General features: G+C 48.9%; 1 protein-coding gene across 1 annotated transcript in view; it reads right to left on the bottom strand.

Moving 5' to 3' along the window:
* Positions 1 to 23,228, bottom strand: part of Adcy5 (adenylate cyclase 5) — a 143,383-nt gene that overhangs the window by 54,292 nt on the left and 65,863 nt on the right. The window lies entirely within an intron of this gene.

The following is a 23,228-nucleotide window of genomic DNA, read 5'->3' as shown; positions in this document are numbered from 1 at the left end:
GAGCTCCACACCACTCGCACTCTTTAGCTTGTTAATCTCAACCTCAGAGCACTAACCCACCTTTCACTGTGGCCTTCTGGCCCCTGAGGAGCCAGCCCTGGCCCCCAGTCCTGAGTGAGGAAGGTGCTTGTCCATAGGGATCTCCAAAAGCCTTACTCGGAGATTTCCCCCGACACCAATGGGGATAAACACGAACCCCACAGTCATCTGAGGCTTGCATTGTCTCTGTCCTTGACTTAGATCTATGCCCTACGTGATCTAACCCCTGCCACACTCTGAGGTCACGTTGGGCCTCACCCACATCCTCCCCAGCCCAGTGAAGGCCCAGAGGCCATATAGGCTCATGCTGGCTGTGGTGCAATCTGTCTCTAGAGCTGTCCCAGAGTGTGTCTGCCCTGCTCTACAAAGAGAATATCCTTTCCCATTCCACAATCTGGCATCCCTGTAGCCCAAGATGGCTCTGAACCTCATGGCAAGGGCAGGCTCAGGTGACCAGTGGCCCCAATTGCTGGCTAATGTTACCAATGCCAATCCAATGTTGCCAATGCCCATCCAAACACATCCAGATCTGATCAACCCCTGAATCCTGACACTTTATGCAAAGACATGACATTGGAAATCTACTTAGGACAAGGGAAGAAGGCCCTGCCCCACGGCAGCTAGCAAGCCACCTAGAGAATGTTACATAGGGATGCTCAGGTTCCCCTAAGATGCCCACTGTGCTGGTATGAGGAGGTGACTGCATCTTCAGGAGAGATACCTCATGAACCGGCTTAACGCCTTAATGGAAAGAGAGGCTTCCCTTGCCTCTCCTCCCCACCATGTGAAGATATGTGAACCCCAAAGAGGATGCTCAGCAGGACCCAGCTATGCCAGCAACCTAATCCCACACTTTTAATCTCCAGAACGAGAGAAACAAAGGTTTTCACAGGCCGTCTAGTCTATGGTGTTCTGTTGTCGCAACTCAGACCACCTAAGACTGGGGGACACGTGATTCAGAACCGAAGAACCAGCAATATAAAGCAGAAACCAAAGCACATCAAGGGAAAAAAAATGTGTACATAAGTGGAGGAATGAGGAAGAGGCCTTTAGATAGGTCAGGCTGCGCTGGGTGTTGAGAAACGTGTAGTAAGCCCATCAGTCATGAGAAGCACATGGTCCTTGAATAAACAGCTCAGATTCTCCAGAAATCCACAGAAGGAAAAGATGTAGCTCAGGCTGGAAGAGCCAGACACAGTCCTTATACAGCGGGAACCCTTAAAGACTGTAGAATCAAAATGCAGGATGAGCACATGGCTTCTGTGACTCATAAGGGCACATTCAAAGGGAATAGAAGGTAGGTTAGAACCCTGCGACACAAGCCAAAATATGAAAGACCTGTCTGAAGCTGCAGCCAGGCAAGGCAGAGCTGACACAGAAGAAGAACCCTATGACAAGAAAGGAGACAGTTCAGGAAAAAGGAGACCACGGCCTTCAGTACAATCAGGACAGTGACCATGAGCCAAGACCCCAAGAGCAGGCAGGCCTCTGGGAAGTCACTGGGGCCACTGAGCAATAGGTTTAGAGATGCAGAGGTGAAGGCTGAAGGGTGTGCTAGCTAGGGGAAGTCTGTGGAAGGAGACAGGGAGATGGTAGGTGGTGAAAGTGAGAGCAAGACAGAAAGAAGGAAGTGAAGAAGATGAAGAGCTAACTGAAGGTAAGGCAATGAGCTGCGGTAACAAAACCCAAGGGGAGTTATCCCAGTAATGGAGGCTGTTTCAACCTCAAAGCATTTCTCCATATTAACAGAACAAAGCAGAAAAGCTACAGGGCATTTCAGTGGTTACTGAAAAAGCACTCAAAAAAATACAACATTCATAACTTGAGGAAAAAATCCCCACCAAATTAAGAATGGACGTTAGTCACTTAATCTGATCAATGACACATACAGAATCTTATAGCTAACGTCCTTCTTGCTGGGAAAGACAAATGTTCTCCCCTACGCCTGAAAAAAAAAGATAAGTGTATATACCCACTCATCATTTCCATTCACTGTGGTGGTGGAGGTCTCAGACCATGCAATACAATAAGAAAAAGAAAGAAAGTCATACAGATTGGATGCAGCAGTGTATGCGTACTCTGAAAGCCTGGCTATTAAAGAGATGGAGGCAGGAGATCAACAGAGTCCAAAAGTTCAAGACCAGCCAGGGCAACATAATGAGACCCAATGAAAGGGGGGCGGGAAGGAAGCACATATTGAAAATAAAATGTAACATTGTTTATTTGAAGACAGCATAATTGTCTATAAAGAAAATTCCAATGAATCTAGAAAACCATGACCAAGATTAATATGCAAGTTTAGAAGTCATAGGCCATAAGACTGATACAAAGTAATTGTTTTCTATACATAAGCAATGAGATATTAGAAGTAAAACTTAGGAAAGTACCATTTAAATAGCATCAAAACCATAAGATTATGTACACTATGTACCTAACTAAATGTTAGCACACTGATGAAAGAAACATTAAGACATTTTGTAAATGGAGAGGTGTACTTTGTATTAGAAAACATACAGATGTCAGTTTTTACCCCAAGTGATCTTCAGTTACAACGTGATCTATCAGAGCAATGAAAACAGGCAAAATAAGCCAAAGTGATTTTGAAAAATATGCAGTTGGAAGATCTGAAGTACTCAACTTCAATATTTATTATAAGGCTTCAGTAATTTAGAAACTGTAGAGGCACAGGTCAATAGAATAGAATTTAAGATAAAATTATATATTAACGGTTGGTTGAGTTTTGACAAAGATAGGCAATTAAAGGGAGAAAGATGAGCCTTTTCAACAAGTGAGGCTGTGACGGTTGTATACATAGAAAAGAATGGAACTGTCTCACACCACATATAAAGGTTAAATCAAAGAGGAACAAAGATATAAGTCTGAAAGCAATAGCTACAAAACTCCCACAGAATAGCAGAGGGATGCATCTCTGTGGCTTTTTAAAGACGAGTGTAACATATTCTCCCTCAAATGTAAATCCTAGCTTTAAAAAACAAAAGATGTATTTATGAATGTATACAGGTGCTTTGTCTGCATATGGGCCTGCACACCAGAAGAGAGCAATGAATCATGAACCACCATGTGGTTGCTGGAAATTGATTCCTGACCTCTGAAGGAGCAGCCAAGTATTCTTTTTTAAAGATGTATTAATTATATATACAACGTTCTGTCTGCATGTATGCCTGCACACCGGAAGAGGGCACCAGATCTCATTCTAGATGGTTGTGAGCCACCATGTGGTTGCTGGGAATTGAACTCAGGACCTCTAGAAGAGCAGCCACTGCCCTTAACCATCTCTCCAGTCCCCTAGCCAAGTGCTCGTAACCATCTCTCTAGCTCATAAATTCTAGCTTTAATTTTTTTAGATTTCTTTGTTTAATTTTGAGTATCTGTAGAGGTCAGAAAGCTAGAAAGGGCCCACAATAAGGGGGAAGGGCAGAGGCCTCAAGTCAGAAAGGGGATAGTAGAACGCATGTGATGTGAAAGTAGAGGAGGAACACTGGGGACGGAAGGCTTAAATGGGAGTGGGGGAGGGGAGTTAGAAGAGGAGGTAGAGAGCAGATTAGCCAAAATGAAAGATGTGAAAAGAAGCCTTTTTGATTTATAAGTTAATTAAGAAAAAGAAAACATGAAGATCTTGAACTGTGGTATTCTGCATGGGTAGACAACGCTTTCCCAAGAAGACACGGCTATTAAGTGAGAATGTGTGTTGGGTGTGGGACAGTTTCCTATAAGTCATTGTCAGGGAGGCTCCCAAAACAGCACGGGCTATTGGCATTGCTCTTCCTTGCCTATCATAACCCTCTCGCTGACGGAAAAACCCATTTTGGTCGAAGGACATAGAGACATTGAGCTGAAACTGTCCTGGATGAAAACTTCCTCCCAACTGGCTACTTTTCACAGTGCTGAAAAGTGCTGTACAGGGCACTGGAGGAGAAAAGTGATGAATAAACATATCCAGTGGTGAAGCCTACGTGCTACCATTCTGACCTGCTAGGCAACATGTTCCTGTGAACAACAGGGGTATGACTGTCATGGGGTAATCAACCACTTTCTGGTTGGATTTGAGGTCTGCACCACAGGAGGGAATTCATGCCTGGTATTGTAAACCTGGTTAAAAAGCTCATGGCTAGCCAGGTGCCATGGCACACACCTGTGGTCCCAGCACTCAGGGAGGCAGAGGCAGGTGATCTCTGTGAGTTCAAGGCCAGCCTGGTCTACAAAGTGAATCCAGGACAGCCAAGGCCACACAGCGAAACCCTGCCTCAAACAAACAAACAAACAAACAAACAAACAAACAAATGGAAAACAAAAGTTCGTGATTGAGGAAGTTACGGTCCTAGAGGGGAAAGTTACCACTGTCGTTTTGTTATGTAGACATGATGTTAACCCGCTCTCTGAATACTTTTGTGTATACTCATTTCTAAGGGCTGCTGTCAACCTTGGTCAGAAGAGTTTCTTTTTGCAGTGGGAAGCAGCCAGGACAGAGATTCATAACCGTCAAAATGCTGAGAGGTATTTTGCTCAGTCCAAAATGGAACATTATCACACCCCAACCTCAGCCAAGGCTCAGGGAACATCAAGGAAGAAGGAGTGGGAAAGAATGTAAGAACCAGGGGATCGGGAGGAGTTGTGTGAAGGGCTGTCTTCTGGATATGACGTGAGCCCTGTTAACAGCTACCCGCGTCAGATGGAGCCAGACAATAACTACAGTGTGCATAGGTGTAGACAAACACAAAATTGTCAAAAACTAAATACTGAGCATTTCTGAGATCATGTGAGGTAGTTTGAGTGAGTGATGTCTCCCAGGTATTTAAACACCTGATGCCCAGCTAATGGCACTGTTTGGGAAGTTGGTGTAGCCTTGCCGGAGGGAGCACATTACCAGGAGCAGGCTCGGACGGTGTATGGTCTGGGCCCCCTTCAGTTTTCTTTCTGCTTCATGTTTGTGGGTGAAGATGTCATCCCCCAACTCCTGCTCCTGCTGTCACGCCCGTCTCCTGTTTCCATACCTCCCCTTGCCCTGACCCTGTCATGGTGGACTCATCCCTTTTGGAACCATAAGCCAGAAATATTTCTTCCACAAGCTGCCTTTGGTCATGGTCTCACTATGTAACCTTGGCTGACCTGGCACTCACTACGTAGAACAACTGGACTCAAAATCATAGACATCTGCCTGCTTCTGCCTCCCAAGTGTGGAGATTAAAGGCCTACGTCACTATGTAAAAATATCCTTAACATTTTTTTTTAAATCTCCATGGCCTTATATTTGGCAACAATTCCTTAGATATTACATCAAACATGCAAATAATCCAAAAAAGACAAAAATGAATATTATTAAAATTGAGAACATTTTTTCTCAAAAAAGTTACGGAAGTGAAACAAGCCATAGAATGGGAAAAATTATTTGTAAGTAATAAATCTGACTAAAGCATTAAACTCAAAATCTATAAAGAACTCTCAAAAATCAAACATTAAACAAATAGCTTACCTTTTTGGGGGGGACCCTAACCTAATGGTTTATCCAAGAGGATGGAAGGATGACAAATGAAGACCTGCAAAGGCACTCTGTCCACATCAGTGGCCATCAAGGAGACGCCAACTTAAAAACCAATTAGCTACTGTATGCACCATTAGGACGGTTAAAGCCGCTGTAAGTTTAAAAGGAAAGAAAAGATGGAGGCAGCGCTACATCACAGACAGAGACGACAGATCCCAGAAGTCTTACATCTTGATGTTGAGAATTACATGGCCATTTCTGCAAACAGCTCTGCAACTCCGGGTAAAGTAAAAGGTGCACTTTCCATGTGACCCTACTCTTTGGCGTTTATTCCAATGAGATGAGAAGTTACACTGATGCAGAGAACCTGCGCTTGATTGTTCATGAACTCGGCTGTAGAAAGGAACAAACCCGCTTCGCCCTGTCTGGATCAACCCAAGTACACTCTGCTAAAATGAAAGTACCACATGCCAAACCCTGTGGGCAGCCTGGCTCCATTGATAGGACGTTCTGGGAAGAGCATAACCACGGGGACGGCAAACAGATGCATGTTTACATGGGGCAGGAGTAGGGTTGAGTGTTTTCATGGGGCAGCAGGAGGAAATCATTTTGGGGATGACAGAACTGTTATGTATGTGCTGGTGTGTACATTTCTATAAGCATCTGTTGAACCCACGACACTAAAATGGGTGATTTTTACCGTATATAAATTGTCTTGTTAAAAAAAGAACACTGAGTCAGATCTAGGAGAGAGAATATGAGGGGCTGCTGGCCAGACAAGAAAAAAAGGGGGGGGGGGGTAGGTAGGTTTTTATCTTTCTAAGCCCAGAAAGAGAGGCCAGAGCGGGTTTTGAGACATGACTCCAAGGTGATTATCAGCAGGCTGGGGCTATAGCTTATAGGTCCTAATCCCCAGGTCTCAATCCTCAAGTCTGCCCTGCTGTAATCTAGCCTTTCCCGCAGTCCAGGGGCCAATAGCAGCTGACCGTGCAAATCCAGATAAAGCAGTGGCAGTAACCCAATAGGGTCCAAGAGGCTTCGGTAAGCACTGTGCCTCGGTGTTCATCTCCCATGCGTTAAACACAAACCAGCCAGGACCAAGATGGTGCTGGGGCTTCAGAGTCAGGGATAAGATCCAGAGGGGAGGGGCAGCAAACAGAACTGATACTAAGGGGAAAGATACTAAGCTTGCTAGCCACTGAAGAGCAGGCATACCAGGTCTCCAAGGGAAGGCTAACCCTCTCTGCAGATATTCTTCCTGGGTTATGACTAAGGGGAGGCACCAGACGAACCTTCTGGAATTCTGCTCCCAGGGAGCCTAGTGTGCTCAGGATACTTTGGACACAAGGTTGGTGCATACAAATGCTCCTTGGCTCTGCTCCACTGGTGTGGTGAGCATCTCCCCATGTCTCCATGGAGGCAAACAAAAGGCAAGGGCAGGGTCTGCCTTTTTTTTTTTTATGTAGATGAGTGCCCTACCTGCATGTACACCTGCAGGCCAGAAGAGGGCATCAGATCCCAGTATAGATGGTTGTGAGCCACCATGTGGTTACTGGGCATTGAACTCAGGACCAGAGTCGGTGCTCTTAACCTCTGAGCCATCTCTCCAGCCCCAGGTCTGTCTTACCTAAAAGGCTTAGTTAGTAAACAGTCGTAAGCGCACGGTGGTACAGACCACCGAGACTTTGACATGACGGGGCTGTTCATCACCCCCATGATGCCTTCAAGAGACGTGTTCAACTACGTGGGAAACATGTGCATGCGTGTGCACACAAGACCCCCCACATACATCGCACCAAATGTAGTTAGGGAGTTTAACAGAGTAGCAAACCCTCAGCTCAGCAGCTGCCTCGGTATCTGTGCTCCACATAGGCTTTGCAGCTGGTGTGGGTGGCCAAGGCTCAAGGGGCCTAGGACCTACCTAGGACCACACCGGGGAGATCCTTACCACGCGGAGACTGTTTGCAACCCTGTTCTGTGGCGGAGGGGCCTATGAATATTTAATAGTTCCCCAAACATCCGCACTTCTGAAGCCCCAGCTCTGGCTGCCCACAGGCTGTGGGTTTGATCTGGGCCAAGGTATGGATTACAGTGCTGGGTCTGTGCCGTGTTGCCTTGGCAGGGAGGCTGAGAGAAATCCCGGCAGCTGGCCTCGGACAGTGCCGTCCGTACTGAGGCCCCGGAGTAACCGGCTCACCCCTCAGCACCACTGTAAAAGACCGAGCGCAGGGAGAGATAACCAGGCACAGGCAGAGTGGGAGGAGATGCGGACACACGCCAGGAGAGGTCCCGTGCAGCTTTCTCTCTAGCCAGGCTCCTGTTTCCAAGACTCAGCTCTCCGCCTGCCATGTGGTTAATTTACTGAGGTGGTGATGGTGGAGGTGGTGATGGCGGTAGGGGAAGAGGAGGAGCAAGCAGTGGTGGTGCTGGTGGCTGCAGCAGCGGTGATCAGAATTCCCCAGAGAGCCAAATTTCACCATTTGGCAACCCTAGTTCAAAGACAGGATGCTCTTGCTATCTGAACTTCAGTCGGGGCTTTTTTTAGCCTAAGTAAATCCGAAGCAACACAAGATACTGCTCATTGTTTTTTTGAAATTGAGGTGGAACAGAGCGACCCAGGTGTTACCTGGCAATCCTACCAGAGAGCTCTCACTAGCCTTCCCTGCCCCTCCCAGCTGTGGCTGCCCTGTGTCCCACAGACCCCAGCACTCAGCCCAGCTCCCGCCGCCTGAACTCCGCCTCTGCTGTAGTGACCGCTGTAGACAACACAGCCGTCTACCAGCGCCTTCTCTGTACACCCAACAAAGTGCAAGGCAGAGAGGAAAGACGCCATTTTCCATGTCCCACCCAGGCCTCCAGAACTAGGTGACCTCCAGACCCTGGAACTGATGTGGTCTCCTGCCACAGGGAAGGAGAAGGCCCTCTCCCATAGGTGTGTCCTCCCACCTCATTGGAATGACGGTTACCCTTCCTTCCTGTCACCAGCCGCTCCCAGTTTACAAACACACGAAGCTAACAACCACACGAGTTCCAAATAAAAGGAGCTGACAAGCCTGCCAAAGCGCCTTCCTCCTACACGGGCAATCCTTTGTCCCACACAGTGGTGGTGGGAAGCTCAAGGGACTGCAGTAGAATCCCATTAAGATTTCAAGCCAAATACACGAAGGAAGTAGAATCTTAAATTACACACTCTTTAGACAAACTACCATCAAGGTTCCGTGTATACTGTTCCACGTTCAGTCAGGTACTCAATGCCCTTTGAGAATATGAACGTGTTTTTAGACTTTTTGTTTTTTATTATCTAAAATCTTCCCCTTGCAAAGAATAAAGATGTTTTCTTGTCAATAGTGGTTGTTTTTGTCTTTAAGTCAGAATCTTACTGTGAATCTCTGGCTGGCTTTGAACTCAGAGATCCACTTGCCTCCTAAATTATGGATCAACGGCATGTGCCACCACTCCCCACCAATGCCACGTCGTCTGTGCCCGGGGGCTTTTGTAGTGAGCTCTTTTGAATGTGCAGGTACATCAGGCAGCTAGCTGTATCTTTAGGGCTCTGGGCCAAAAGGCAATCCCACCTCTGTCAGCTCCCCCTTCTCTTCTCCACTCCAGCTAGCATGCTAGCATCCTGCCACTCTGAGACTGTCACTCTAGAATCTCCCAAGAGCCAACACATCTCCTGAGGGGCTTCCAGACTCTCTAAGCAAAGACCCTCAGAGGGTACCCTTAGCACCAGCTACTTCCCTCTTCCAGGACACTCCCCACAAGCAGTAAGCTGAAACCCCAGCTCCTGCATGGCCATTAACATCCTACAAGCCTCACCGTGGTCCATGCCCCTGCTGCACGGCCAAACCCAGCCATCTCCGTTAACTCACTTTCATTGGAAAACATCACTTCCTAACATGATTCTAAAAAGACAATATGTGCTAATGCTACTGCAATGTCACTAAAACTCAAAGCAAGAATTACTAGGAAGTTAGTAATTAAAGTCTGCTTCATACATTGTAGGAAGCCTTGGAAGCTCAGCTCACCGCCTGAGCAAGGTCTAGCCCCAGTACCTTGTGGAAACAGTAGTGAAGAAAAAGAACTGGGGCGATGGCCCAGTGGTTAAGAGCATTTGCTGCTCTTTTGGTTCCCAGAACCCACATGATGGCTCACAAGCATTCATTAACCCCATTCCCAGGGGTGCCAATGCTGCCTTCTGACCTCCCCGGGGAACCAGGCATATATGTGGTATGCATACATACATGCAGGAAAATAAAAAACACTCATAAAAACACCCATACACGTCTAAAATAATTTTCAAATGTTAAAAAAACAAGATGGATCAAAAGGTGAAGACAGAGGACTCGTGCAATGATTGGAGACAACGATGTCCAGGCTTAGAAACACTTTCACCAAAAAGAAACCCCACCTCTTACACCCTCCCAAGTCCTGTTGACAAACGAGCTGAGCACCATCGCCCCCCTCTGCCAATGAGGAAGGCAGAGGTTCTGCCTGAGGTTAACAGATCAAAGCGGTGGCAGAGCCAAGATCGCAACTGCATCATTCCAAGCTCAGAGGCAGTCCCACACGGCTCCACTAAGCTGTTATTTATCCCAATTTAATTTAGGTTCTGTTTTATTCTATTTAATAAAGAACACTCAGCCTTCTCTCGCCCTGCCATAGGTGCCCCAGGCCTTCTCGACAGACCCAGGTCACATAAAGAACTACTGATTAGCTGGGACCTACTCCTCGCCGGCCGCTCGCTCGCTGCCAGGCTGGATGAGCCTCCTTGGGGGCCCTGCTGCCACACTGCTCTCCAAGGCGCTCACTGCTGTGAGTGAGAATGGCCGCCACCTGTCTAATGAGGCCAGGCCTTAACTCTACCTGAGCTGCCCTTAGTTGTCAGTGTGGCGAAGCTAGGATTCGGTTACCATGGAGTTCTCGGAGTGTGCAATTCGGCACTTCAGTGTATTCACAGAACACCTGCAACCTTCCCCCCTGAAACTCCGTGCCCATTAAAGCCCGACGTCCCACACCCACTCCCAGGCGACTCCTTCTGCCTGTCTCCACAGATTTGCCTATTATGGCCTTTTCATACACATGGAATCGGGCACGCTGGGTGGCTTCCGAAGCTGACGAATCTCACTTGCAGAGCTGTTTTCGGGACTCATCTGTGTTCTAACACGTGGCAGTGCTTTGTTTCTTAGGGCGGCTAAGTAGCAGAGGCATGCATCTGCTACCTTTCATCATGTAGCATCAGTTACGGACACGCGGGCGGCAACCGCTCTTCTGGTGTCATGAACAACACTGAAACGGCCAACAATCATATGCAAATCCTTGCATGGAGGTTATGGTCTCAGTTCTCTCAGACAGGCACACTTATGAGTACTCTCTGGGTTATGTAGTAATGGTGCTGAACATTTTTTTTTTCAAGACCCCTCTAACTGTCTTTTAAAGCACTTGCATCATTTTACATCCCCACCTGAGAGGGTCCATCAGCATTTTTTTTTCCACACAGGTTTTCCCAGCCCTTGTTCATTATTTGGTCGTTAGGTGTTTTGTTTAGTTTCTTTTATGACGGTCACATCAGTGGAGACTGAGATGTTATTTCGCTGTGGTTTCGAGTCCCTTAAATTTGTAAAGCAAATAGTGATAACGAGTGAGACCATTTATTCTGTGCCCGGCACAGCTCTACAGTTCTTGTTTATATCTCTAGTTTATTATTCCTGGGAACACCAGATTTTGTGTATGAATCCCATGGAGAAACTATGGCTTCCGTATAATAGCACTAGCAGGCCAGCCTTATAATTAACTCATCCAATATTGATCGGGTTCCCCGAGATGAACACTGAGCACAGTTCCCTGGCCATCCTGCCCTCACCGTGCGGGGCCCCGAAGCTGGCAGGTTACTGGAGAGGACCTGACAGAGAGGACATGGTGCCAAAGGCTTCTTGACCCTTGGTCTCTACCATCAAGCTAATCTTTCAAGCACTCAGAAATGGAACTGGAGACAATGGCCTTAATATTCAAAGAGTTTTACAAATCTTCTAGAAATAGGTTGGGGTCTAACAAAGTATCAGCAACGTGAATGATAAATGCTTCCAAGTGAAACTGCCGGGCAGTAGTGGCACATACCTTTAATCCCAGTACTCGGGAGGCAGAGGCAGGCAGATCTCTGTGAGTTCAAGGCCAGCCTGTTCTGTAGAGTGGGTTCAAGGACAGCCAAGGCTACACTGAGAAACCTTATCTCAAACAAACAAGCAAACAAAAAAAAAAAAAAAAAAAAAAAAAAAAGAAAGCAAAACCAAAAGAAGAAAAGATAAATGAGTCAGAAAAAGAATATAAAAATGTGAACTCTTATAGCCTTTTGCCTATAAAAATAGAAAGGTTTTTTTTTTCCCTTTTCATGGTAGTAATAGTATTAATAAGACCACAAGGGAACAGGCTTCCATAAGCCCTCCAAAAAAAAAACGTAGCAATAGGGTCACAAACTAGTAAAACCTTTCTGGAGAGTAGTTTTGTGAAGAAGATTCGAAGAACCTCAAAAATGTTCAAGCCCTTTGTCGGGCAGTCCTGTCCAAAGGCGCCTGTGCCTTGGCAACCCCAGGGTGTTGCTCAAACAGCAAACGCAGTTAGGAGGTGACCAACCAAAGAATGCCTAAATGAATACAGTACAATAGCATGGAATGCCCCCACTCTTACGCTGTCTCCGTTAAAGAAAATTTAGCATTGTAGATGATTTTTTTCCAAATGTAACATCAAGTGAGGAAAAAGAGAAAATGGAACTGTACAGCTTTTCAAATGCATGCACGGAAAACATTAATGCTAGTGGGATGCCTCTCGGTGGCGAGACTGCAAGTCTTTAAGCCACTAATTACTTCTCCGTCATATGTTGTCCTTTAAGGAGAATATGACAAATATCGATAAAGTAGGGGGAAGTTTTGCTTTTTCTGATGAGTGAGGCAGGCTGGAGGAAAGGCCTCTTCCTGCAGAGATGAGGGGAGAACTCAAATGTTCACAAAGCCAGGCAAAGCAAGCCAGGAGGGAGAGGAAAAACAGACTAGAGAAGACAGTCCCAGCTGGACAGAGGCGATGAGGAAGGCCACACGGAGGCCTCAGCGTGAGGGCTGGGACTGAGAACACGTCACAGCACATGCCAGGGAGGACACGCGAGCAGGAATATCGGAAGCAAGAATATGACTGACCAGAGCGCCAGTAGGCTCCAGATAACCAAAGGGTAACACTGGATCACCAGTGATATCCTGTCAGGGGAGGAAGTTGGTACATGATGTCAAGGTAGTAACGGCTTGCGGCTACACTTCCAAAAGCTATAAAAGTGTACTGAATTTTCAAAGTATAAAATGTGCGTTCATGACAGAAAATTTCAATGCCACAGGAAAATCAATTACCACCCAAAGGCAGCCGGCATTAACACTTCCTTTCATTCTCTTCTCTTGCTTTTTCTCTCTTTCGGCGCTTTCTGTTTTGCCTTCACGAGGCTGTGATCTGACTGTTGACATCATCTGGTGTCCTGCTTTCCTCACTTAATACTGAGGAAGAAGCATGTCCCCCGAGCACCTCAGCTCCAAGCGCTGCCAGTGTTCACCAGGGCAGTGTGACCTGAGCTGCGCTTTAGGGAGAGAAATTGGACAGCGGGGAGGAGCAGAGAAAGGAAGACACTCAAGGCAGAGAGGCCAAAGCAAACGAAAGAACTGGCACAGGCAAAGGGTGTAGCCCAGTTGGCAAAGCGCTTGCCAAGCCTTCAGTGAACCCTGGGTTCAATCCCCGGCACTGCAGAAACCGGGCGCGGTGGCTCACGCCTGCAATCCCAGTGGAGGAAGGATGAGCAGATGTTCGAGGTCATGTTTGACTACATAGTGAGTTCAAGGCTTCAAGGCTGGAGGGGTCTGAGTCAGGAGCTGACCTCTCTAGGGAAAGGAGGCTTTGGCTTATATCTATTCAAGGAGGGGATGGTTTGGAGTAAGTGAAGCATTGATTTAAAAAAAAAAAAATGATGTGTTGGGGCTGGGGCAATGGCTCAGCAGTTAAGAGCACTGGCTGGTTGCTCCTCCAGAGGACCCAGGTTCAAATCCCAGCGCCCACAGTCTGTACCTCCAGTTCTAGGGGATCCAGTGCCTTCTTCTGGCCTCCATGGGCGTTGACTGTATGTGGTACAGATATCACATACATGCAAAACACACCCAAACACATAAAACAAAAGTAAATAAACCTTAAAGGAAAAAGAGAGAGACCAGGTGTGAAAGAAGCCAATGGGAGAAAGTCAGTAGGGGGTAGGGAGGCCAGAATCAGGTTCTGCGGAACATGTTGGCCTCTGTGCCCACAGGTGACCTCACAGAGACCAGTTATAAGAGAAGATAGCTTACCAGGGACTCAGCAGAGGTACGGGGTGAAGGTCACTGTCTTAGGGTTGACAGGGCACTTGGCAACCAAGGCTAAGAATGGATAGCTGAAGGGGCCCAACGTGGGACCTAGGAGTGGAGAGATGGAAAGGGGGGAGCAAAGAGGACAGTGAGGCAGAACCCCCATAGGGCCACAGAGTCCAGCACAGTAACCATGTGTAGCCACGAGCACTTGAAATTACTTGTACTTCTAGGTATTTCTTTTGCTGCATTTTTGCCTCTTCGGCTGACGGCAAAGCTAACACGGTGCTTGTGCCTCTCCTTATGTTCCTGTTGGACTGTGACTGAACGAAGAGAAGGCCAGAGGGGAGTGACGGGCCATAGGCTGACTTGTAGAACAGCACCCCAGTCAGCAACTGGTTGGCTCCAGAGAGCTGCCTCCCTCCAGCCCTGGGATGCGCAGTCTTCCGAGGGCAACGCTAATGGCGGCCTCTCTCTGCAGCTTGCAGAGCATCCAACGAGGCGACAGAAAAGGAGAGGGTGCTCGAGCTCAAGGTTAGAACTCGGGCATCAGGTGGGGATGTGGGGATGACAGAAGTCTCCAGGGTTAGCTAGATAAGTCACCAAAGCTGAAAACCAACTTCCCTGGCATGCTGCAAAACGGAGGGTCTTGGGAGGCGTCTGAATTTAAACCCATGGTGGGGAAGGGACACCTTCACAATGAAAGCTTTCGGAGAGCTTTTGGAGGCCTAAGTGTCTGGGCTTAGCTCTGAAAACAATGAGCACTGTGGCTCTGGGAAAGTCCCTTTTCCACTTTCAGCCTCGGCTTCCTTGTACATACAGAAGGGTAGAGTAGGGGGGAACAGCCAAGGTCTTTGCCAGCAGGAAAAATCCACCTGGGCCTCTGACTGCCCCGGAAGGGCAATTTGCAGCCTATCAATACAATAAGATAAAATGTAAGATGCTACTTATAGGATCCCCTGAAACCCCTAGTTTCAAATTGTCTATCTTCTATCCCTGATGCCTCACCACTGTACCACTGAATTGTAGCACACTGCTACAGCCCACACCCACCTGGCCCATCCTGGATCTGGGGGCGGGGAGGGGGATCCCAGAGGAAGCCAGAGCTCTTCAGAATCAATGCCAAGCCAAGACTCCGCCTCGCCACCCCTGAAGTTGTGGGAATCATGAGTATGGGGCAGCGCAGAAAAGCATATACATTCCCACATTAAAGAGAGGATGGGGGGCGGTGAGTGAATAAATGGCTCACTGGGTGATGGGACTCCTTGGAAAGGCCGAGCAGTGGCCTCACCCACACACAGATGGCTCCTCCAGCTCCCTGACCTCTGGCATAAGGAAGAGAGCTTGCTCTGTGGCCTGGCAAGAAGGTTTGCGGGCGAGAAGTTTATTTATAATCCAAGTGCAATAAAGTTTCTCTCTTCCAAAAATCTCAACTTGGAGAACAATTATCCTCTCCCAGCCTCAGCTTCCTCCTCCTGCTTTTCAGGGAGTCAGACAGGCTCTCATTGTTCTGTGTGAGCAGCGGTGACAGCTGAGGGTGATGGGGGTGGTGTGGGTGGAGGGAAAGGGTTCAGGGGAGAGAGAGATGCGGCCCCACCTAAACACCGAGTTCCTGCTCCTACACGAAGGTGAAGGGCAGTACTTTCCAAGCTTTCCCACCCATCCCTAACTTTTTCACCCACCCCCAGCCACCTACATCTTCTTCCTATAGTCCTCAGCTCCAGGGTCCATTCCGGTTGGCAAAATTTGCGTTCTCATACGGCTCAGGCTGACTTCATATTTATGGTGTGAATTCCCGATTTCCCTGCCTCTACCTACCTCCAAGGGCTGGGGTTAGTGGCAGGCATCATTACACAGGGGTTATGTGAGCCCTGGGGAGCAAACCCAGGGCCTCCTGAATTCTAGATAAGGATTCTACCAACTGAGCCACATGCTCAGCCAAGGCCAGTCATATTTGAGAAGGCTTAAAAGAACAATCCCTAAAGAGAAAGTGAAACTTCCAGCCAGCCATCCCCACCCAACCTCAAATGGAGGACAGACTGTGGGTAGTTTCTGTGTGTGGCAGCTAGCACGGTGGTGGCTGCCCTGTATATAGCCTATTGCCTCAGGGACAAAGAGGCGCCTGGCATTTCTCATACGAGGCTGTCAGGTACTTCAGCAGGGAATTATGGGCTCAGAGAATCCCTGAGGCAAGAAGACACAATGGAAGGAATTCTATGTTGAGAGCCAGGACCCGCAAATGCAGCCTTGTGACTTGGGAAAGTCATGTGGTCTACTGGATGTCATGTAGTCTGCCTGCATCTCTATGATGGTGCAAACGATGCCTGATAACAAGACAGTGTGCAAAGATGTCACAGGTTCAAAGCTGCATAGGTTGGGGCTAGCAATACTGATGCTACTAATGACTGAGTAAGAAAGGATGAAGATCCCACAGGAGCTGGCTTGGCTTCTTGTACTAACCCTCATGTCCCCATCACTCAGAACAGATGCAAACACACAGCAGGTACCAGCAAACCCTTGTCTGGTAAGCGCATCAGTGAAATGGAAACTGAAGGCTAAGGGACCCACCCTTTCAAGGTCTCAAATATTCCAGCCTACCCATGAAGAAGGTCCCAGACCTTTGGTCACTGTTCCCTGACCCTGATCATGACATGGGGGCCCAGAGGGGTTCCCACCTGTGGGAATGCCCAGACCTCTGTCAAAACTAAGTCAAAGTTTGTGAGATAAACACAGTACGTACGTATTATGGTCACTAAGGGCTGGAGAATGAAATCTCTCAGAGAGATGAGCCTTGTCTGTGTGTCCCATGAGTGGGAGGACAGCTCTCCCTGGGAACTGGAAGTCTGCAAGACCCAGCCCACAGGAGAAATGGGAAGCTATGGGAACGAGGCTCACAGAAAGGCTTGGGAATAGCAAAGGATCTAGATTACAGACTGTCAGCCATCCCCTCCAGAGCTGGCCGCCTTGGCCAGATCCTCATTTCTCTGGGTCCCAGGAGGTTCCTTCTTATGTAAAGCAGTAGGAGCACAGCACATGGTCCTCAGCTGTTCCCCAAGGACACTGACATCCTGGGCCTGTGGGAATCCTCACCACAATGATTCAGCCTCTCCAAGCAAACCCACGGGCCCTGCCCTGCCTCTGGCAGCTATGCTGCCAACAGGGGGCAGGAAGGCGAACAGGCCTGGTGCTGACGCTACCTGCAGCACCCCTGACACGCTGCCTGACACATGTGGGTTCAGACTCCCTTGAGGACAATGAACTCCTGGCCTGGGAGCAGACAGGGGAGTTGTTAAACCACACCATAACTGATGGAAACCAAGCAAAAGAGCATCCAGGGGTAAGAGTGAGGCTAAAAGACGCCCAGCACTACCCATCCTTTGTGCTCCCTCCCTGCAAGGAGGCCTCTGTTCTCAAGGTCTCTGGAGGTCGATTTCATGGACTATGATCACACCACCTCTCTTCTAGGTAGATAATTTAGAACCTTATGCTTTAAAAATAATAAACTTGTTTAAAGGCTGTGACAGAGAATGGTAGTTGTCCAACTAAATTTATTGTCCCTTCTTTCCAAAACAGTACACACTTGCCAAGCGTGACTCAGCGAGACAACACTGCCTCGTCTGCCTGGCAGCTAGGTGTGGCCATGTGATGATGTTCAGGCAGGGGTGTGAATGGAGGGGACACGTGCAGCCTCTGCGTCACTGATCGTTCCATCTTCACACAAGCCCCACCCAACTGGGCCCGGCAACCCCCACTGCTGTTTTCTCCTAGGGCTGGAACACAGAGAGTCTCCAACCTAGCTCTGACCAGGGGCCATAGGGATAATGGCCTTAGGTAACACAGCAGCCCCATGAAGGCAAAAGTCCTACCAACCTGGACCAGCTATAACACAAGAGATAGGAACCCCATCTTCTGAAGGCCACTCTACCCAAGTGACTGTAACAGTAGCCCAGCCTTGCCCCTCACTGGCAAGCCACAAGCAGTGCGGTCTCCAGAACTGAATCTGAAGGTGGCAGTGCCCACCCTCGTCTGCCCCCTTTCCCTGCACCCCCTATTCCACCTTGTCTTCCTTTTCCTTTCTCCTCCTTTCAGTGCACAGCACACAAAGCCAGAGAAAGCAGGCACGGCCAGGGTGTGAAAGCACGAACGCCTCTCCAGACGCTGCTGAAGGCTCCTGGGCAGTAGTCCTGACGAGAGCTGGGACCAAGCCCAGATACAAAGCAGACAGGGGCTGGAGTTCACGGAAGGAAGGAAGCACACGGTGGCTGCACTCTGCAGGTGGGGAGGCAGGGCCCCCACCCCTGAGGAAAGAGAATGTGGGTTCTGCAGAGTATCAAGGAGATGAGGCACTGAGTGAGGAGCAAACAGAGCTTGGGCCTGAGAGAATGCAAACCTCAGAGTCTTCAGTGCTTCGGCTGATGGTTCCAAGCAACGGGGCCGCGAAAGCCTCACCTGAGAGACGTGAACCATACGATCTACCTCTCGGGGATTTTGCAGACTCAATAATACAATCATTGAATATGTCAAAGAAGCTGTTAAAGTCTTCCATTGTCTGTCCAGGCTTAGACGGAGGGAAAGCAAGAACACCCTTCCCACCCCCGACTCACACACACACTGCTAGATCCCCGGGACTGGGGGAGTTAAGATCATCCGTTATTTATCTGCCAAGTGTCCTGAGGCATCAGGCTCCAAGCTGGGTGCTTCCCCGGAGAGTGTCCCAGGAAAGTGACCAATGCCCCGACACATTCCCTGACCCAAGCCACATTCTGACCTAAAGCCCCCAGACACTATTCACGGAAGCTCAGCTTTTCTCTCCTGAGCTTGGAAGACTGGACAAGGGCTGGGGTAAAATACCAGCTCTTGCCCCTTGTGGATGAAGAATTCCAGAGATGGGCACTACCCATGGTGAACGCAAGGACCCTCTTTCTCCGGTCAATGGCCTCTGGAGGCTCTGGCCTAGAGCTGACAGGATAACAGCAGAGAGGCTACGTGTCCATTCCCTGAAAGTAGGGCGGTGGGAGAGTCTTTACCACAGGTGAGAACCAAGTCACAGCCTTCTCTGGAGGCTGTCAGAAGCACAGGTAACTCAGGAAGCCTGGACCAACTCAGAACTCTCCCTCCTTGGCTAGAAGACCTCCAGTATTTTCATACAGACAAGGGCAGGGAAGCACAGGCTAGCCGAGGGCCTCAGCAAGCCTTCAAGGTCACTCACAGGGGTCGAGGGCTGGGTGAGGGCTCTCTAGAAGGCAGGCCAAGCACAGTCCTTTAGGACTCTGTAGTGTAAAGAGAAGTGGTTATGGCCCTGCCCATCAAGTGCCCAGGTCTCCCAGGCTCCTTTATCTTCCTTTACATCCGCAACCCAGAAATCTAAAGCAAGCCACTAGATGATCCAGGTGAGGAGCCTTATCCATCCCAGGTGAAGCCTGTCTCTGACGAGCCTGCACTGTTGGCCATGCTGCAGGACCTGGGCTCCTTGACCCCTCAAGCACAAAGCACATCTGCTTGCTGACATGATGCCGTCTCTCATCCAAGCACCTCTGTCTGCTCCTGAAAGTCGTGCTTCACTGCTAGCCTCTTCCCACATCCCAGGTTTCCCTCATAGGTTCTGACAGAGAGCTCTGCGACCCAAGAAACCCATCCTAGCCATAGTGGGGCGTCTACCAGAGAAGACTGCTCTGACACAGGTTTAAGCCAATTGATAGTCTTTATTAGCCGGCAAGCGACTACCCTGGGTGTTCGGGATCCCAGTGTAGCCGTAAGCCTTTCTCGGGTGAGCTTTTAAGCCTAAGAACTGTGTTCTGGGCTGATATCCTTCAATTAACAAGACAAGTTAGCCAGAAATGGAACCGCAGAAGCTAAAAGGCAAGGTCAGTACTTTTAGAGACTTTCCCCAGAAATACTGTCTTTGACGGATTACACCTTTGTTTTAGTTTTGGCAGGCGGTGCCGTCTACATGCTGAGTTTTACAGTCTGAATGGTATTTCCGTCATGGAGTCAGTTGTGCTACGGTCTGGGGCCCTGTTAACACTAGCCACCCTTCACCCTCTCCTCAGCTGAGGCTTTAGAAGCAGCACACACACACACCCCTATGTGCAGGAGGAAGACACGTCAGTGTGCCACGGGGAGGTGCTAGGGTCTAAGATATGAAATGGACCTGTAACTCTAGTGTTGAAGGTTTGGAAACTAGGTGACAGTGCTGTTGACAGGAGATCACGAAGGCACTAACTTCATCGAGGGAGTAGTTACTGCCGAGTTAGTTGTTATCGATGAGTTTCTGATCAGGCTCTTTGGAAGTAGAGTCTGCTCAGAGAAAGCAGGTCACTGGGGCTTGCCTTTAAAAGGTGTCTCTTGATCCCAACACCTTCCTATCTCTCCTCCTATTCCTTCCTGGATGGACACCAGCATGCCTTTACTGTGCCTTTCTGCCATGACTTGCCATGTGGGCCTAAAGGCAAAGGAAACAGCTAGCTGACCAAGGACTGATACCAAGAGTCAGTAAATATTTCCTTCCTTGCCTAGTTTTTTCTTTCGCAATTTTCCTCAGGTATTTTGTCAGTATTAAAATGTTAGCCAACAGAAGCAGATTAACTCTCAAGCCCTTCGGGGATTTCATCCTAAGTGCACCTGGGGGAGGAGAGAGCCCAGTGTTGTTCCTGTGGAAAGCTCGCTCTGACTTCTCAGCACACTGGAGTAGCCTCTAAGCTTCCATCACTTGCTCTCTGGGTGCACATCTTCGGGGGATGAGAACGTGAGGACCTTGAGAGGACAACACCATGCCTCTTACCCTATGACCACCACAGCTATCTCTCCATACCCTACACCCACAGCCAGGGCACATAGGATGGAATGAAGAAGGAAAGCGAATGGAGGCTTCCCTCCTCGACTAGCACTGGCCAGTCTGGAAATGTGTCAGCTGGGTTTTCTTAAGAGGGCGGCACGCACAGAAGCAACAGACTGCAGAGCTGTGTTTGAACCTGGGTCTCCTCAGTGCTGACAGGGAGAGGAGAAGACAGAGAGGCTGAGTACTCCGCGGTGCTGCGTGTGACTGCCAGCTCTGCTTTGTTTAGGAAAGGCTACGGTCCTCCTACTCTGGGAATTGTCCTCTACGGTCACTCAGCCAGGCGGGGACCAACCTTTGTGGAGCCTACAGCCTCTAAGATACAGCAGGTTGCTTCTCAGTCCCTGTCTATGGAGCAGGAGGAGGGACCCATCAGGAAGGGCTGCTTTGTGTCACACACAAACTGATAGGTACACGGGGAACACAGATTAGTCTAAACTCAGCATGAGCCAAAAAAAATTAAGAACAGAAAGAACGTACTGTCATCCCAAACCACCCAGTGTATAGAGGAGCCCTCTGCTGGCATCGCTGCCCATGCTCTTGCCCTCCTTGTTCAGGGCATCTGCCTGAATTAACCCTTCGGGGGATGGGGAACTCTCTAGACGCTATTCCACTTCCACTGAGGCTATTCCAAAAGCCAGAACAGGATTGGGGGGGATGACGGTCAGGGGGGAGACAAAAAAATGTCACTAGCTGCAGGGTCTCACGTGAATGCCCACAACTCCCCAGCTCCCTGCCCCCATCCCTGAAGGCACTACAGATTTAGGGAAAAGGTCTTTGACAGAGGAGTGAAGCAGGTCCCTGTTGGGAACCAGTACAAGTCACTTAATGTAGGTTGTCCTTGTCAGAGCAAATGCTCTATGGCATTCAGGCCCATCCAGGCTCCCATCACTGACACCTGCTAAACTGCAGAATGTGGCCAAGAGGCCAAGAGACCCCAGGTGGCAGAGAAGCAGGCTGGACCTCATTTCTACCAGAAGTTCTCTTGGATACCTTAGGATAAATCTCTTGACGTTTTAGTTCCTATAAATTTGGGGGCAGGCTTCTGAGTATTTGATTGCTATCTCTCTACGGATCCAGCCTGGGCTATTCCTAATGTTCTATATTAAGGAAGCCAGTCAGTGGGACACTAGCATGCTGGAACACACAAGCAGATCTTGGAGAATAATGCTGGGTTCAGGCTCAAATGCCTTTTTGAGTCACAGAGGTCTGGAACAGGCATCAAGGAGGAGGTGGAGGGTTGGCCTGGAGCTGAAAATTATCTGGGTAAAGTAAAATTTTCAGATAAAATAACTGTCTGCGAAAGTCAAAAGTACAGGTGCTTCAGAAAAAGAGGCCACCAGAGGGGACTGGAAATACCGCACAGTGGTTAGAGCATCTGTTGCTCTCGCAGAGGACCTGGGTTTGGCTCCCAGCGCCGCACACTGGTTCACAACCATCTGTGACTTCAGTTGCAGGGGATTCGGTGCCTTCTACTGTCGGCACCAGATAAACATACAGACTACACAGGCCAAACACTCATACATATAACAGGAAGGAAACACATCATAAAAATTAAAATAAGAGGCTACCACAGCACGACCAGAGAACAACAGGTAGCCAGGCTGTGTCACTCAAATGGTCCAGATGGTAAACTCCTGTCTGCCAGACAAGAAGCCTGACTTGGTCACAGGCAGCGACTGCATGGCAAGATAGAGAGGGATTTCATGGTCAGTGTGATATCAGCCTTTGTCCACTGACTGCTTACCGTGCAGGTATAGCCTCATCTGATCCTCAGACAACACTAAAAAGCTGGGTGTGGTTACCAATCCCCTTTTAGAGGCAAGGCAAGTGAGTGCCATGAGACTGAGGCCACAGAACCAGGAAAACTTGGAAGCAGCGGAGTTGGAACTTGATCCAGGGCTTGCTGATTCGGAAACCCAGAGCCTTAACCACTAAGCTACCCTTTGCCTACCCCAGCCCTGAGGAGGATCATTTACCTCCTTGCAGTCGCAAGGAGGGAGAGAGACGGGCAGCTGTGCCTGTTAGGAACTGTGTCTGCAGGCTGTGACAGGCGACAGGGGGCTGCAAAGGAGAGGTGAATCCAAGGATCCTATGAGGGAAATGTTGACATGGTTCACAGTGGCCCCTCCCCACAAGTCCTGGGAGGCCCGAATGCACAGAGGCCTCTTCACAGAGAAGAGTGGAAAAGAGCACAGATCATGGAGGAGGTGATGAACTCGAATGACAAGCAGAGAGTGTCCCTATCACAGACACTGGAATGTCTTTCCTACTTGGGCTCTTCAGTATCCCCAACACCTCCCTGAAACACAAGCCTCCACAGAGCACTCTCGGGGGAAGGAAGCTCCTAGCTACTTTTAGCCCTTTCAGGGCCCCACCTTCCGATGACACCCTACGACAGGCCCTTCCAAGTGCAGGATCTGGTCTGGGGGGAAATAGATGGGGCCTGCTTAGTATCTGTCACCGAGTCTATATCTGCCACGGAGTCCAG

The sequence above is a fragment of the Meriones unguiculatus genome, chromosome 17 (genome assembly GCF_030254825.1).
Source record: "Meriones unguiculatus strain TT.TT164.6M chromosome 17, Bangor_MerUng_6.1, whole genome shotgun sequence".
NCBI lineage: Eukaryota > Metazoa > Chordata > Mammalia > Rodentia > Muridae > Meriones > Meriones unguiculatus.
Note: the sequence above shows the minus strand (reverse complement) of the source record. Positions and strands in the feature narration are given on the sequence as shown.